Source organism: Aegilops tauschii, chromosome 4 (assembly GCF_002575655.3).
Source record: "Aegilops tauschii subsp. strangulata cultivar AL8/78 chromosome 4, Aet v6.0, whole genome shotgun sequence".
Classification (NCBI taxonomy): Eukaryota; Viridiplantae; Streptophyta; class Magnoliopsida; order Poales; family Poaceae; genus Aegilops; species Aegilops tauschii.
This window is the reverse complement of record NC_053038.3, coordinates 241,803,984-241,822,414: the sequence shown is the minus strand read 5'-3', so window position 1 is coordinate 241,822,414 and position 18,431 is coordinate 241,803,984.

The window sequence follows — 18,431 nt, the reverse complement described above, 5'->3', positions numbered from 1 at the left end:
TGGCACCTCCCTCTCCCTCCCATGACACCTCTTCCTCCCCGCTTGCGCTTGACGAAGCCCTGCCGGGATCCCGCTACTTCCACCACCACGCCGTCGTGCTGCTGGATCTCCATCAACCTCTCCTCCCCCCTTGCTGGATCAAGAAGGAGGAGACATCGCTGCTCCGTACGTGTGTTGAACGCGGAGGTGCCGTCCGTTCGGCGCTAGGATCATCGGTGATTTGGATCACGACGAGTACGACTCCATCAACCCCGTTCTCTTGAACGCTTCCGCTCGCGATCTACAAGGGTATGTAGATGCACTCCCCTTCCCCTCGTTGCTAGATTACTCCATAGATTGATCTTGGTGATGCGTAGAAAATTTTGAATTTCTGCTACGTTCCCCAACACTGAACCGACGAGCTTCAAATCTACTATTCTCAGTTCGTCATGTTCTTCATCAAGGGTAATTAAAAGTCATTTTTACCGCCCTTGTTGATTCTTATGATTTCTAAAAAATCTTCAAAATGTGTTTATTATTCAATCTTCACACTCTAAACACCTCACACAAACATCTGTTCTTGATCTGTTTCCCTAAGCAACGTTTTTCTTCAAGATTCCTAAATTATGTGGATTTTCAATCTATACAACTCTGGAACGTAAGACAAACAACGCTTAGTGAAATTCCTCAAGACACATCTGGTCAAATTCCTCAAACTTGTTCTTTTTGCAAAAACTTCTGAGAACGCATATGACCTCTCCAAATTCTTCGCACCTATTCTCTGTTCACAGGTACACATGTCCGCTGCTTAATCACTAGGTTCTCATCAACTTAACTCATTTGCAGCATTCCTCAAAGAAAAGTTGCATACCTTGTCAGAGAATTTTGTTGTTCAGATTCCTCAGCTCAAGAAAATGGCTGACGGCAAGAAACCTCAAAAGGGAGGGAAGAAACCTGAAGTCAACACCGTGTTTGAGAATCCTGATGACATCTATGAAGGGTACTGCACTCCTCCTCATGAAATGAAGAATGAGCGCAAAGTGCGCATTTAGAAGATAGAGATGAGATGGGCCAGAGAATGGAGAGAATATCGCTATGTCACTCCAAAGTACATGAAGAAATTCGCTGTACACCCTCCATGCCCAAGACCTCCACTGGCACCTGGCCAAGAAGCTGATCCCACAAGCATCAGACGTGGTGAGGATTTTCCCGCTGAATGTGCTAAGCGTCAAGCTAAACTGGCCAAAATGGCAAAAGAGGCAGTGAAGAAATTCAATGAAGATTCTCCTGCTGCCACTACTGAGTCCTCTGCTAGCAAGCATAAGAAGGCTATGCCCAAGAAGCCAGCACACAAGCCCAATGCTTCTGCTTCAATGCCCTCACGGCCAAGCACCTCAGGAATGCCCTCACGGCTCAGTTCTGCAAAGCCCTCACAACAAATTCCTCATACTGCTCCTGCTCCTCCAAAGCCCTCAGCTCCTCCAGCAAAGTCCTCAACACTTGTGCATCTTGCCTCATGTCAAAGGACCACAGGAAAATCAATTGCCTCAGGAGCATCTGCAAGTTCCTTAGCTCCTCCGCATTCCTCAATAGGCCCCACTCTGCTGAAGACCAAGGCCACTGCTGGACGAGGCACTAGACCAAGTCCTCACAAGAAGCACGTCGCCTTCCAAGTACCGTCCAGTGATGATGAAGCTGATGATGAGGAACTCGCCGAAATCATCATAGACAGACAACAAAGGGCCACTAGAGCCAAAGGCAGTAATGTGCCATTGATGCTGGATCCAAAGTTGATCCTCGATTTCATCGACTTATGGCATAAGGACCCCAATACACCTTTGCCTGAGATGAACCTCACTCCTGGTCAAAGTCATATGTTGAATGCCTTCATTGGTGAGGAGAAATGGAAATATGAACAGGGGAGGAAGGTGAAGAAAGCACAGTACAAGAAAGAGCGCTTTCTAAAGCAAAATGTGTTGAAGCTTTCACCTAATCAACTTGTAGCTCTGCAATCAGAGAATCGCTACTATGCTGACTGGCTTGGAGCCAAAGTCAGATTTGTGAAGTTAACTGAACATTTCACTTCAAATGATGAATCTCTTCAGGGTGAAGCATCTTCTCAGCCCATTAAAGAACATGCCAGCACCGCCGATGAAAATAAGGCTGCTGATGAAACTGCTAGTACTAGAGCTGACGAAGCTATTCCAGCCGCTGATGAAACTGCCAGGGCAACCACGAGTGTTGCGCCTGAGGAACAATCCAGGCCAGCTGAAGCACCAACCGCTGTGCCTGAAGAAACTGAACCAACTGGGCCGACTGCATCAGTTGTGCCTGAGGTAAATGAACAAATTTCCTCTGCTCCTCCTGCACCAACACCAAGTCTAGTTCTTCCTTCTGCATCAGAAGCGAAGAAAACCAAGGCTGCAGAGCGAGCAGCAGTGAAGAAAAGGAAAGCATCTGCTTCATTAGATTCTTCAACACCGAACAAGATGAAGACATTGACAAGCTCTTTTGAAAACCCTATTGATGTTGTTCCTGTCTCCAGTATGCCATCAAAGGAACTCATTCCCTTTGGTGAAGATTATGAGATCCCAAGCGGATCTGATGAAGACGTTCCTTCTGCTGCTTCTTCACAGCAGTTGGACGAAGAAATTAAAGTGGATAATATCCCTTCAACCCCAGTCATCTCATCGCCTATGCCTTAGTTCACAGCTGAAGAGGCAGGCATTGAAGAATTGAATGAAGAAGATGAAGATGTGGACATTGGGAGCACCACTCCAGTGATGAATGATGACTTTTGGGAAAGTCATCACCCCAACTCTCCCATGTTCACACCACTTCAACAAATTCCTCAGTCCCCAGTGCACACTGAAGTTCAAATGGGCTCTGAAGAACCTCACTACACTCCTTCCATTCCTGAAGAAGTTCCAGCCACTAGTGCTGATGTCAATGTTGATGAAGAATTGAAGACCCAGGCTGCTCCTGAAGTAGAAACTGAAATTCCTCAGCCTGTGGTTCCTAAGAATGTGATTCCTGAGGCTGTGATGACTTTTACTGACACTCCTCAGCTCAAGCCGAAGAATCCCTTCTCCAAGAAGCAGATATTCAAGGCTGATGATTTCTTCCAAGAGCATGTATTCTTCACAGATTACAATCCTTATGACTCTGCTCGTCTATGAAGGAAGCATTTCTGGACAGCAAGCCAAGCCAACTTCTATTCTTCACTGCTTTTCGATAAGGACAAAGTATTTGACCATGAGCATATTCCTCATATGGACATGGAATCACTACCTAGCTTTGCACTAGTCCTCAGTGTGCTTCATGAAGCTGGGCTGCTAAACTTCTGCACCGACATCGTAGACTGGAATGAAGAGCTAATTCTTCAGTTCTATGCGCAGCTGCACATCACAGGAAATGCTGAAGATGTGAATTCTTGGGTGTTGGACTGGATGACCGAAAACACTCACTTCAAAGCACCGGCCTCTGAATTGCTTCATGCCCTGCCTGTCAGTCCTCCCCTTGAAGGTGCACGTTGTATATATCATGAAATGGAGTTATCTGACCATTACATGCAAGTTTTGATGAAACCTCTGAAGCCTGGTCAAACCCCAAGGACCAAATTCCTCGGGAAGGAATTGATGTATGTGCCACGGACTATCTATCGCATTCTAGCCAAGACATTGAGTCCCATCAAAGGCCACGACTCGAATGAAGAAGAGGTCGTTGGCATCATGAAGAATTTTCTTTTCAACATCATCGATGGAGTTCCAATCAACTACCATGATTTCTTCATGAGGACTCTGGCAAATGTTGCATTGTCGCCTTTTGAATTGAAGCCTTACGCTCCTTGGATTATGAGATTCCTCAGATCAAGGTCTTCAATCAATTACAAGGCTGACTTTCAAAATCATCTGAGCTACTTGCCCCAATAGAAGTCCTCAAGCGGACATTTTCCTCAGCTGATGAGAAGGGCAAGGCACCTGCTGTTATTGATGAAGGCGTTCGTCCATTGGATGGTAAATTCCGCAAAGCTGCATCTTACTCCACCAATGATGACTCTGCCACTCATGACTCTGCCGCCAATGCCTCAAAGCAAAATCCTCAAGGCACAACTCCAAGGGTGATGACTGATCGTGAGCTACTCCTCAGTCTTCACCAAAAGGTCGATCGCAACCATAAGTGGGTAAAAAGACAGTTTGGTTCAATTCTTTAGAACATGACCATCACTCAGAATTCAGTGAAGAAGAACCATTACTACCTCCATGAAGAATTTGATCGCACCTAGGCTGTTCTGTCTCATCTTTATGGTGAAGAAGATCTGAAACAGATGGGCTTCAAGTAGGACTTTGACTGGTCTCAGCCACCATCGAAGAAATTCAAGAAAGTCAAAGTTCCTCACTTGGTGGCCAGCTCATATTCTTCATCGCGCGAAACTGATGAGCATGAATATTTGGATGACACTGCGGCAGGCCCTACTTCAACAACTGACCCCAATAACGCTGGCGCTCCTCCATCGACTTCGTGATATTCTTCAGGGGCGTTAGTCCTTATTTTTCGTCCCTTTTGGTCATTTGATGAGAAAGGGGGAGAAATTTGAGTTAGTCTTCAAGCGGGTCTCTATCTATGGGCGTTTTTTTGCTAAGTTACAACTCTCATTCTTTTGAAGACTTTGTTGGATCGAGTTGTAAACTTAAACCCGATGGTGGTCTGATACTTTCTCTATGTTCTTATGCATGCTATTTCCTCATATATGTTAATGCACGCATGCTGAATTACATCAGTCACCATATTTCATCATGCATTTCAAATTCTTCATATTCTACGTTAAATGCGTGTATGAATTACAAGATATAGGGGGAGATCTCCATGATTCTACTCTTCAAATGTGCATTGCTTCAAAAGCAAATTCCTCACTCCGCACATCTTCAGGGGGAGTTCTTCTATATCTTGCAATCCAATTCCTCAATATTAGTATTTACACTTCATATGTTTATCCCCGTTGAAAACTTAACCTATATTGTCATCAATCACCAAAAAGGGGGAGATTGTAAGTGCATCTAGTGCCCCTTAGTGATTTTGGTGTATTGAAGACTTATAGGTTAAGGGACTAATGTGTTTGTGAGTGTACACAGGTCTATAAGCCTATGACGAGTTTGATATTTACAGAGAAAGTCGACCCCTAAAAATGAATGTCTTCAACTGAAGAATTTGGATTTCTGAAGACTTACTGAAGACTTTGAAAGTGAAGAAATTGGTGTGACCCTGAAGACTTGGTATTCATGCGAGGAACATGAAGCGTGAAGACTTTTGTTTTCGTAGTTTCATTTTCTCTTTCTTGAGTCATCGGAAACACCGTAATGTTAAAGGGGGTCGAGGAAAAAACTAAGGAAAAAATTCCAAGTGATGCTCATCTCAAACTCCTACAGCTACCAATCCCTTCGAGTGAAGCCATTGGAAATCTCATACAGTTCAGTCAATTTCTTCAGTGACAGAGATGAAGTTCTTCTGGACTCCGAGCAATTTGTTTTGACTTAGGAGTTAGGAATTCGCTAGTGCGGATTGCCTACAAGTGAGGAACATGATAGCCCTGAGGAATTTGAACCCCAAATTTCCGACCGTTGCTGTGCTACACGTCAGCTGTCCCAAAATATCTACCCACCTAATGGTCATATCATTGAAGGGCATTTATGTCTTATCATGTCGGGCTGCTCCCTAGGTTATAAATAGCCGCCCCCTACAACCACTAGCTGGTTGGCTGCTCCGAGAGAAACTGACACTTGTCATTTGAGAGCATCCCATCCTCCGAGGACTTTGTGCAAAAATCATCAAGTGAGGAAACCCAAAACCAAACACCTACAAACCCAAAGTGATTGAGCATCACTGAAGAGATTGATCCTGCGTGGATCCGACGCTTGTTACCTTTGAAGACTGTGCATCTTCCATACAGTTAGGCGTCATGGTCTAGAGCATCCAAGAGGAAATTGTGGATCGCCGAGTGACCGAGTTTGTGAAGGTTTGTAAGTCACCTGAAGACTTACCACGAGTGATTAGCCGAGGTCTGTGTGACCTTACCTCAAGTAGAATACGGTGAGGACTGTGTGTCCGGGACTATGTGTCCTCTGGTTTAAATACCTAGCCGCTCCAACCAGACGTGCAACTGTCACAACAGTTGGAACTGGTCCTCCAAATCACTGTCTTCACCAAGTGTGGGGACCCCGACTCATAAGTCGTGATCACCGAATGCACGTGTACAGTGATCCCAGAGATCAATGCTCACTGAACACACAGAAGCAGAATAACAAGAGTCTTACATCCATACATACTGTCTTACATAAATTATGACCATTATGGTCAAGTCTTGTGTATAACTTCGCAGCGGAAATCTTCGTCGATAACTTGGACCCATGCCATCTTCCTTAACCATACAGGCATTCTGACTGGGAAAGCGTCCTAGTTCGCATGTTCATCACCGAAGTATTCTTCATCATATCCTGTTCTTTCAAGCCTGGCCTATAAAATAACCAGTGGCAAGCCAATGAGTACTTTGAATGTACTCGCAAGCAACCCGTGTTTTGAGAACAAGGTACAACAATGCATGATATAGCACTAAGTAGGTCATTTTGCAGAAAGCTAGTTTTGAGTGCAATGACATGTTCAACAACTTGTAAGACATGCATCAGGAGAATTCAAGTAACCATGAGAACAGGTTACAGATATCAACATAATTAGAGTGGGAATCAACCCAACTCACTCATGTCAAGTTCTTTGACTTGACCCAAGTGGTTATTTCCACTTTTCCATACACACTCACTGGTTTCGCAAACATTTGGGCGTAGCCCCAGAGCGGTTACCCAACTGTCGTTGACCGTGGACACGACTATTCGAATAGTTTTACACTCTGCAGAGGTTGCACACTTTACCCACAAGATCCGGGGAACTTCCGTGTCATCCACGACCCGTGGTACCTCAAGTACCCGGGGTAAGCACCCGATCACTATCTTTCCCTAGACGACACTAACATAGAGTCCACTCGATTGGCAGTAACCCCCGTGCCCAACGTTTCACATCTTAAAATTGTGGAGCCTTGCTCCCATATTCATCACATACCACAAGCACGGGGTACCAACGGTGTGTCCGGTGCCCTGTGAAAACAGTCATGGCCGCCCTACCTGGCACGACCCCGTCCCGAGAGAGCGCAAGAACAACTCTCCCGTCACTAGTAATGCGGGCTCCAAGCTAGTATCGGCCTAGGTAATCAATAATGCCCTTTCCCATATAAGGGTAGAGTGGTTGCGCATGTAATGTTCGAATAACGGTCGCAACTTAAACCAATCTGTTTTGAAAACAACACACACACTTGCCTCGGTACACCACTTTGTCAACAAGTGGTTACCCAACTCATTATCTCCCTCGGGCATAACTGGCACCCGGCAGGGTTTTCGAAAAGTCTTTTGTAAATACTTTGTCTCCATCACCATGCATATTCCCGTCCCTTTTTGCGTAGCAACTACTTTAGCATCCTATCTACTCACACCGGCATAACCCTCATAAGGAGGTAGGGTCATGCACAATGCAAGTATCAACGAGGAAGTAATGGAGGCAAACCACCCCAAGTGGTCACCTCATCATCAATGACTCCGATGCAAGCAATAAAAGTGTTATATGACATGCATAAAAAAAGGGTTTCATAGACATGGTCAAAGGGCTGCTTGCCTGGTTCATCAGAGTCTTGAAATCTTCTGGTCCTTCTCCAAGTACTCCGTCTACTTCGTCAACTAACGTCGGAAACAAACACAATAAGCAACACAACAAGGCAAAAGTAAAAGTGCTCTAAAAATATGAGTTGGATTTTTCTAGGATACCTCTGGTCATATGAGGAATGACCAAGGTGATTTCATTGGAAGTGGATCAATGGATATTTCTAAACATTTCGATATGATGGAATCAAGGGGTTTATGGATTTGCAAGAAGTGTACAGAAGAACTATTTGAAAAATGATCAAAGGCATCCATTTAACAAGGAACAATTTTAGAAGCATCTAGGAGTTGGTTTCACTAGATTTGGAGTTCAAAGGAATTTCCTAGGGATTTGCAAAGTTGGTTATACATGGATAATTGGACCAATATTTGATGTGGTACAGAAATAATTGGGAAAAGTATTCAAAAACTAAGTTACGAGCATATAAGTATCTAGGAATTTGAATCATCACATTTGGATCAAGAATGGGCCCACTGTGATTTTCTAAAGTTTATCACAGAAATGGAAAAATAGGATTTGGTAATTATTTGTGAAGAAAGTTTTTCTGAAAAAATTAGAAGGTCGAACCATATGATACAGCATGAATTTATGAACTACTAGAAATTTGAATCATCCAATTTGGAGCTCTGTTGAATTATCTATGTATTTTTGAAGTTGACTGGAAAAGAAAAAGGAAATAAGGCTTTAACCTTATCCTCCGCACAAGGCGACAGATAGTCCGTGGGCCGGACCAGCTGCATGGCCGCACGGGGCGACATCGGTACGGCGCCTTCCGCCGAGTATGCCTTCGCTGTGGGTTCACGGCAAACATTGGACCCGTCTCCACTTAAACGGTGGGGCCCGCCCACTTGGTATCCGACGCACGGGGCCAGCGCTCAGGCCATCGCCTACCTCCCGCTCGAACAGAGCAGAGGCAGCGGAGGTGAGGCCGAGCGGGCGCCGGCGCTCTCCCGGGCGGCACGGGCCACCTCCGGCGGCGCCCGACACACCGACGGAGTCAGCGCGACGCGACGCACCCGTCCATGTGCTGAAAGCATTGGCCTGTGCTCCGAGTTGAGCGGGGCTTAGGGTGCAGCAGATGGTGGTGGCGGGCTTGGTGGTGGCGCCCGTTTCGGTTGCGGAGGAGGGGTCCTGGGGTGTTGGGGAGGTCCGTGGAGGCTTGGGGGGGTGCCGCGGACTGGTTTAGAGGAGGAAGGGAGGCAGGGGCGGCTCGAATTTGAGCGGGGGTCCGAGGCGGCAGTGGCGGCAGAGGAGGAGGAAGAAGGCACGAGAGGAGGTGTGGGTCGGTCTGGGAGGTGTATGGGAGAGAGAGAGAGAGAGAGAGAGAGAGCGAGGGGCGGGGCGTCCAGAGAGGGGCTCGACGAGGCTCTATATGGAAAAGCCATGGTGCACCGCGAGCCGCGCTCGCGGGTGCCCACGGAATCGGTCCTGGGGACCATTGGGAGGGGCCAGGCTGGGTCAGTGGCGCTCGTGGAGTCCGTCCAAGAGCGAGGGAGGTGAGAGGGGGAGCGGGGCGAGGTCAGAGGCGGGCCAACCGCGTGGCCAGGGAGTGGCCGAGTCGGGCAGTGCTCGGGCACGCGACGGCGGGCTCAAAGGAGAGAGAAGGGGGAGGGGGCCGACCACGTAGCGTGTCACGCACGCCGAGGCGGCCTCGGGGGACACGTTCCCGGCGCCCAAGGTCGACGGGAGCATCGGGCAGAGGGCGGCTACAGTGCCCTGGTGCACTGTAGCGTGCTCCAGATCGCGGCCATTGCATGCCATGGCATGGAAATGGCTTCCTGCGCGTGGCCAAGCCTGTCCACTAGCTCCTGGGAGTTTCTGATATGCTCCATAAAGCTTAATAGTTAAGGCAAGTCCATAAGAAAGAAGGGGGAGGGAAAAGAGGTGCTGCCATGGTGAAAAGGGACGGGTAAACCAGGGTTTTACCCTCCTCAATTATTGAACCAGGGTTGGAGCTTTTTACAAGAGGTAGAAGGGAACTAGGAGGGGCTGTGGTAAAACTTTGAGCTCGAGGAGAATAGTGTAAGTGCTCAAAATGGTGATTTTTGAAAAATGACAGAAGGTGTTTGATGCAAATTTGGGCAAGCAAATTAGTTCCACTTGACATGAGAATTAACAGGATCAAGTGGCATATATAATTGAGGTTGACCACCAAGTTTGAGTCCATTTGAAGAAAGTTGCCAATGTAACTTTGGCAAACCCTAGAAATTAGTAGAAATGAACTTGTGTAGATCTAGTTGAGCAAATCACTTCCCCTTGATGCACCACTTGGTGTAGTGGCCTCATTTGTTCATGTGAACATGCTCACAAAAGTTGGGGTCAAGGAGAGAAAGTTGGTAGTACAAAGTTGTTCAAATTTGAATCTGGACAGAGATGGGTTTGGGGCATTTTTGTGAACCAAAACAGTTTGGATTGAGCTGAAACTTTGCAATGTCATCATATTATGTATATGTGACATTCTAGAATTTTCTTGGATTTATTTGAAAATATTTCTTATAGAAATATCTCAAATACTTGAAATGTACAGAAATGGTTTTCGAGGGTTTTGCCCAATATTTTGAACATGACCATGTGTTGAAACTCTTATATATGGAAAATATAGTCCATTGAGTTTCCCTGATTTTTGTCAAATATTTTTGAAACAATAGAATAATTTTTCCCTATTAAATACCATTTCTGGCCTTAAGAAAAAGCTTTTAAATAAAATAGGAAAATATCTTTTAAAATTATATTTTTGTGGTTTATGGGCGTCCTATATCTAATACGATTCAAATATACCTTTTGAAATATTTTTCACACCCCAAATCAAGTACTTGCAGTGCAAACCTCAATTCAGGGGGCTTTGGAAAACTAATTTTAGAAAATACTTTTTGGCCAAATTATTTTTGTAAGAAAATACTATATAGCTCTATACACATGGCATGATCATTGGGCAGCAGTTTGGGGCAAGGAAAAGGAGTATAACAGTAGGAGGATTTATTTGATTTTTAGAGCACTTGCAACTAACACACAAAAATCAAATCAAGCAATGACCAAAACACTCAAAAGTTTTTGTCAAACAACACTTTATCATGATTTTATTAGCTTAAATGTTGTGGCATGAAAATCAGGGTGTGACACCAAGCCTACTGGTTCTATTTCCTCAACCCTTTCATTTCCTCATTACTGTGTTGTGTGCTTGTTCATATCTGTTTGAAGACTTTGATTGAAGACTTTCTCAAGTTACTCAGTTCAATTTCTTCAGTCTGTTTGTCTTCACCCTGTTTTATCATGTGCTTACGCTTTCTGTACTCTGTGTTTGTTTTCATTTCATCATGATGTCCATGCTTATGTTATGTCATGTTTGCACCTAAGTACTTATTCCGCTGCAAGTAGTTCTTCTCTTAGCAATTTCCTCAACCTGAAATTCCTTAGTGAAGAATTCATAAAATTCGCCTATTCACCCCCCTCTAGTCAACTTAATGCACTTTCACTACCGGATGCGGGTCGAGCAAGAACCGCAAGTGACTCCGGCGGGCCTAAACTTTATCAGCAGCCTCCCCGATGATATGTTGATAGTCATCATCTCCCTTCACCGAATCAAATATGGCACGCGAAAAACTGTCCTTTCCCGATGGTGGTGACCCCTATGGTACTACACCCCTCTCGGCCTCATTGACGTCGACAAGCTCTGCCATGGCTATCGCAAAATCTTGGACGCATTGTCCTAGATCCTCGGCAAGCACCTTGGCCAAATCAGAGCATTATCTTAGGAAAGCTCCGTTCCAATAGCAAGGACCGAGGCAAGCTTGACAAGTCGTTCAATCCACCGCCCTAGATTAGCTCGAGGAGCTTAGTTTTAACGATGGACATATGCACTCACTGCAATCGTCCGCGCTCCGTGTCGGCGTGGATCCGGTGATCTATGGGGTAGGGATGCCCCTTTGCTGGTTCGATGAGGGGGTGCACGCAACGCAAAGAGGAAGACAGTGAGGGAGACGATGGTTTTTACCCAGGTTCGGGCCGCTGAGAAGCGTAAAACCCTACTCCTGCTTTGGTTTATTGATTGGGCGAAAGCGCAAGCACGCGGAGCACTCTCCCCTGGCAAGTCACAAGGAAAGAGCAGCTGCCCAAGCACCCACGCGTGGAGTTGCATGGTGTTCAAACCCTTGTAACACTACAAAAAAAGACACATCCGTGACATTTTCGGCTGAATTTTTTTCCAGTAATGCTTATGACACTTCCATGAGGATAATTGTGATAAAACCCGGTATCATCATAGATGTGGTGGGCTCCTACTTCTATGACAAAAAATAATGACAGAAAATGGGCTTTTCATCCAGGGCGGGCCCAAAACGCAGTTGCATCACATTGATACATCTCCGTCGTATCTATAATTTTTGATTGTTTCATGCCAATGTTATACAACTTTCATATACTTTTGGCAACATTTTATATGATTTATTAGACTAACCTATTCATCCAGTGCCCAGTGCCAGTTCTTGTTTGTTGCATGTGTTTTGTTTTGTAGAAACTCCATATCAAACGAAGTCCAAACGCAATAAAAATTTACGGAGAATTATTTTGGAATAAATGTGATTTTTGGGAGGTGGAATCAACGCTAACGGAGGCCCACAGCATCCACAGCCCACCAGGGCATGCCAGGCACCCCCTAGCGTGCCCAGGTGTCTTGAGCCCACCTCGTAAGTCAGTTGGGGCCCTTCTCCGGGCACAAGAAATATAATTTATGAAAATCGTGTAAAAATTTCAGCACAATCGGAGTTACGGATCTTCGGGAATTTAAAAAACGATGAAGGGTGAGAAAACAGGAACGCGTAACAGAAGAGAACAGGGGGATAGATCTAATCTCGGAGGGGCTCTTGGACCAGAGGGCTAATCCTCCTCCCATCTAGGGGAAGGCCAAGGAAGAAGAAGAAGGAGGGGGACTCTCTCCCCTCTCTCCCGGTGGCGCCCGAGTGCCGCCGGGGCAAGGATCGTGACGGTGATCTACATCAACAATATTGCTACCGTCAACACCAACTCTTCGCCTCTCAATGCAGTGGTGTAACATCCCTTCTCCTCGCTGTAATCTCTACTTAAACATGGTGCTCAACTCCATATATTATTTCCCAATGATCTATGGTTATCCTATGATGTAGGGTGTTGCAATATGTTCATGGTTTGCTTATTGTTGGTGTTGCGGGGCTGACAGCAGCCTAAACGCGGATAAGTGGGTTATGTCGTATGGGATTAAAGAGGACTTGATATTTAATGTTATGGTTGGGTTTCACGACCTTAATGATCTTTAGTAGTTGCGGATGCTTGCTAGGGGTCCAATCATAAGTGCATATGATCCAAGTAGAGAAAGTATGTTAGCTCATGCCTCTCCCTCATGTAAAATTACAAGAATGATTACCGGTACTTGTTATCGATTGCCTAGGGACAAATGACTTTCTTGTTGACAAACGCTATCTACTTTTACTACCTTGCAATTTATTCGTAGTTTTAATCTCGCAAAGTATTCATAGTTTTATTATTGCAAAATAGTTTCATACTTCTTTTAGGTAAAGCAAACGTTAAGTGTGCGTAGAGTTGTATCGGTGATCGATAGAACTTGAGGGAATATTTATTCTACCTTTAGCTCCTCATTGGGTTCGACACTCTTATTTATCGAAGAAGGCTATAAATGATCCCCTATACTTGTGGGTTATCAAGACCTTTTTCTGGCGTCGTTGTCGGGGAGCAATAGCATGGGTGAATATTCTCGTGTGTGCTTGTTTGCTTTATAACTAAGTAGTTTTTATTTCCTATTCTAAGTTGTTCTCTATATTTAGTTATGGATATGGGACACGAAATACAAAAAAATAGTTGTACTTGCTACTCATGGAGATGGGGAACCTCCTAAAACCCTCGATGCTCGTTACGTGAAAAATATTATGCACTACTTTGATAATCCTGAGAAAACCCCATTCAACTTGATAATGGGTGTAACATTGGATCAACGCGAATACTTTAGGGATTATTGCCTGACACAAAAAGGGACACTATTATGGGATCAAATTCATATGTTGCATTGGTATGCTCAGGAGCTTTGCTTAAGATATGATTATACTTGTTGCTCTAGGATGAACGCTCCACACCTTCCCTTTTCATGCAAATTTAGTGATAAATGAAACCTTGGCTTCTTATGCTAATGGTAGACATGATTATTATGATATGGCTACTTTTACTACCTTGCAATTTATTCGTAGATTTAATCTCGCAAAGTACTCGTAGTTTTATTCTTGCAAAATAGTTTCATACTTGTTTTAGGTAAAGCAAACGTTAAGTGTGCGTAGAGTTGTATCGGTGCTAGATAGAACTTGAGGGAATATTTGTTCTACCTTTAGCTCCTCGTTGCGTTCGATACTCTTATTCATCAAAGAAGGCTACAAACAATACCCTATACTTGTGGGTTATCAAGACCTTTTTCTGGCGCATCCATGACAAAAAAACCGTGGTAGAAGCAAGGGCGAGGAAAATATCGAGGAGTTCCGGGTTACGGTGGGTGGTCGGGGCCGAGGATGCACGGAGGTTTGCACATTTCTCTCCTACACGTACGCGCATGTGTGCGAGGCGTTGGGCTCTAACTGAACCCGAGTGAGGCGTTCGTGAACTGAAAATGAGCAATTGCACTGGCTACGCATTACTGAACCTGAGCGATCGATCGATCCCTGGCTGTTAACTGAACCCGATCAAGAGATTCCTTCGCTACTGCAGCTAACTGAAGTTGATCAAACCTGTCGCCTCTTGATGAACAGCGAGCGTTGTTGGGGGTTGGATGAACAGTTCCCGGTGGGGGTTGGATGAACAGGACCTTGTGGTAGGAGAGGTCGTTGCCGCTGGATTAACAAGACCCCGATCGAGCCGGTTGGGGGTGGATGAATAGGACCCTCGTGGATGGCTGGTTGAACTGTAGCCGATGGAGGCTGGATGAACAGGAGCCCATGGAGGTAGGACGGAGACACCGTGGATGAACAGTAGCAGGTGGATGCTGGAGGAGGTCGCCAATGGATGAACAGTGGCCCGTGGAGTCCCGCTTTGCGGTACGCCACACTCCTCCTGATGAGCAGGACCCCGTTTCGACCGTAGGAGGTCGAAGATAAGTCTGTTTCCTCCGTTTTGCGGTACGCCACACCACTCCTGATCAACAGGACCCCGTTTCGACCGTAGGAGGTCGAAGAGAAGTCCGTTTCCTCTGTTTGGCGGTACGCCAGACCCCTCCCAGACCGTAGGCGGTCGATTAGAAGGCCGTTTCCTCCATTCTACGGTACAGCAAGCCTCGTTTCGTTGTTCGTACAAGTCGGTTGGCTCCCGATGAACAGGACGCATTATGTTGCCTCCCGATGAACACAACGCAGTTTCTCCGTTTCGACCCAGCTGTTTGGCTACTGATTTACAGGACGCCGTTGCTACCCTCCGCTGCCTCTCCATGTACACGAGCCCTGGCTGTATGTATGCGCGAGTAGGCATTCGAGACCCTGCGTGTATGTATGTACATGGCCGTATTTACTTTCTTGCACCTTGGTTGTACATGCGTGTACACGATATAGACGGGACTGCGTGACATGCTACGTCTGCACCTCTACTATGACACATGCTCTTCCTTACTCGGCCACGGTTCATCACTGCATCCTGCATACAGACCGATCGACCAGTATGTACGTACACGTTCGCGACCAGACAGACAACCCTTCATACGGTTCGACCGGGTGGGTCCTAGCTGTCAGGGAGGATAAGGAGGCATTTCCTTGCGTGCGGAGATATAGCTGGTGGGTCCCTGCTGTCAGGGGGAGAATCATATTTTTGCCCGTAATATGGACGCACTTCCTTGCGTGCGGAGATGTAGCTGGTGGATCCCAGCAGTCAGGGGGGAAACATTTTTTCACAAAGTATGGTGGCCCGTCCGGTGGGTCCCTGCTGTCAGGTGGAGGAATCATTATTTTGCACGTAATACGGAGGCACTTCATTGCTGCAGCCATGGACCCAGCTGTCAGTCTCTCCACGTATAGCCCTCTTCTGATGGAAGTCGTTCTTTGACCACATTGACCACGTCGCGCCGAGAGCACCAAGGAGGTGGACGATGGCGAGGCCTGGGAAGGGGACGACGCGGAGCCAGGGAAAACGCGGCAGTGGATTCCCACGCGGAGAGGAGTACGAGGGTTGACTGGTTCGGCTGTGCTGCGAGGCTGCCGTCTCCATAGAATAACAGGGGTTGTGGGTGAGTAGAGGGGTGGCCTGGCCAGAGGTTGGAGTAGGGTGGGGCGGTGAGGCCTGCTTGGCAGCAGAGCCGGCCACGGGAGGCTGGAGCAGGCGGCACGAGCGGCGCTGGTTTGGGCGGCTGGAGCAAGAAGACAAGAGGTTGAAGAAGCACTACGGTCATTGGATGGACATCGTACGGTCACTGGAGCTAGAATCGTTCATATTGACTAAGTTGACAAAGCCGTCCGTCCGCGTCAACTTAGTAGGCCCACAAGTTAGCCTCCCACTATGGTGGGTCCCAGCTAGCAGGGGGATTATTCATATTTTTGTGCGTAATAAGGAGGCACTTCCTTGTGTGCGAAGATATATTTGGTGGGTTTGAGCTGTCAGCGGGGGGGGGACGTTTTTTTCATGAAATACGGAGGCCCTTCTGGTGGGTCTCAACTGTCAGGTGGAGGAATCATTATTGTGCGTGTAATAAGGACGCACTTCCTTGCGTGCGGCCGTGGACCAAGCTGTCAGCGTCTCCACGTAGAGACCTCTTCCGATGGATGTCGATCGTTGACCATGCCGCATCAAGAGCACCAGGGCGGTGGACGACGGCGAGGCCTAGGAAGGGAACGACACGGAGCCAGGGAAGACTCGACAGTTGTTTCCCAAGCGGAGGGGGTACGTGGGTTTACTTGTCCGTCTGCCGTCGCCAAAGAATAACAGCAGGTGTGGATGAGTGGAGGGATGGCCAGGCCAGCGATGGAAGTAGGGTGGGGCGATGAGGCATGTGCGCCACCACAGCCGGCGACGGGAGGAGGGAGCAGGCAGTCCCGCTGGCGCTTGTTTGAGCGGCTGGAGCAGGATGAGCAGAGATTGAAGAAGCATGACTCTCGTTGGATGGAGATCCAGTAGTCACTGCTCTCGTGTGTTGACTACGTTGACACGACATTGCGTGTGCGTCAACCTTTTTTTAGGAAAGTGTACGCGTCAACCTATAGTAGGCGCACAAGTCAGCCTCAAATCTGTGGAAAATAGCATACAACCCATCTGCCATTATTTTTAATAATTTACAACCCATTTGCTAATTCTTCTGGTTTTTTTGGAGCCCATATTCTTTTTGTTAGCATTACAGCCCATATTGTGGCCACGTTAAAAAATTATACCAAATTTTGCATATTTCGGTGCGGTCCGAACTGTTTTTAATCCCGAAATTTCGAGTCACATTCAAACTAATTTAAAAAATATCAGTATAAAATCCAAATAATTATACACGCATAAGAATCAATGGAATTCAAAATCTCGAAATGAAAAAAATTTGAAACTAATTGTCGGTTTGATGTGTTTAAAAATGTACAACCCATTTCTCATTACTGATAGCCCATTTTCTGGGCAAGCCGAATGAAGCTCTCCTCGTCTTGAAAGATTTGCAGCCCAGCCGGGCTGACAAAGCAAGTAGGCCTCGGTTGGGTATTCTGCAAAAGAACAAAAAAATTGGGCTAGCCATTCTCAGAAAGAAAAAAACTACTGGGCTGGTCTTGTGGTAAACATAAAAGAAAAGGTTGGCTAGACACGCCAGAGTGCCCCGCACAACCCAGTTGACACCCTACTTCCATCTCAAAAACAAAAATAACTAGGCGAGCTGCTGGGTCCCAGGTGCTAGCCGCTCGTTGTGCAACTCTCTCGTTTATTGACTACGTTGACAATGGCATGGGACCCAGTTGTCAGAAATCCATTAGGAGGAACCATTCTTTGGCTTGAAATAAGGAGGCACTTTCTTGCGTACTGCCACGACCCTGGTGGGTCCCTGCTGTCATCTTCTCCCCGTACAATCATATCCTGATTGTGTAAGCGTCAACCTACAAGTCAGCCTCTAAACCCATGGCGGACAAATACAACCCATTGAAAAAATAACACCCCATTCCATACGTTCAAACGGAAAGTTCAACATTCAGAGCAACGTAACAGGTCTGATCCAGATATAGACTACTGAACTTCCACGTTGACAACCATCATAGCCAAGTTAACTATCTACTCCCACTAATACTCTAGTAGTGTACAAGTACTAACTTACTCTTAGCTAACTAGACGATGTCAGCCGCCAACTGCGGTACATGCTAAACGCCGGCACCGACGTCCTCCTCCTCACCTCGGACTTGCCAAAGGTGCGATAGGGCGCGTTGCTCGCGCGCGTTGGCCCTTTCCATGCCGGCTAGGTCCACCGAAGGTTCGGCTTCTAAGCGGGGAACCCACTTGACGAGCTGGTAGTAAAATTCGGCGTCGCGAACGCGTGCGTGCTCGACAGCCTCCACGGCTATTTGCCGGGCGCCAGCCTCCATGTAGTCGGCCCAGTTGCGGGCGCTCTGCTCGCCACTTAGAGCATCGATGCACTGCTGCTCCATGCCCCGCTGGCGGCGCAAATCGGCGATACGCTGCTCCTCCACCAGGCAGTCGCGCTCCAACAAGTCCTCATACTCTGCATTGCC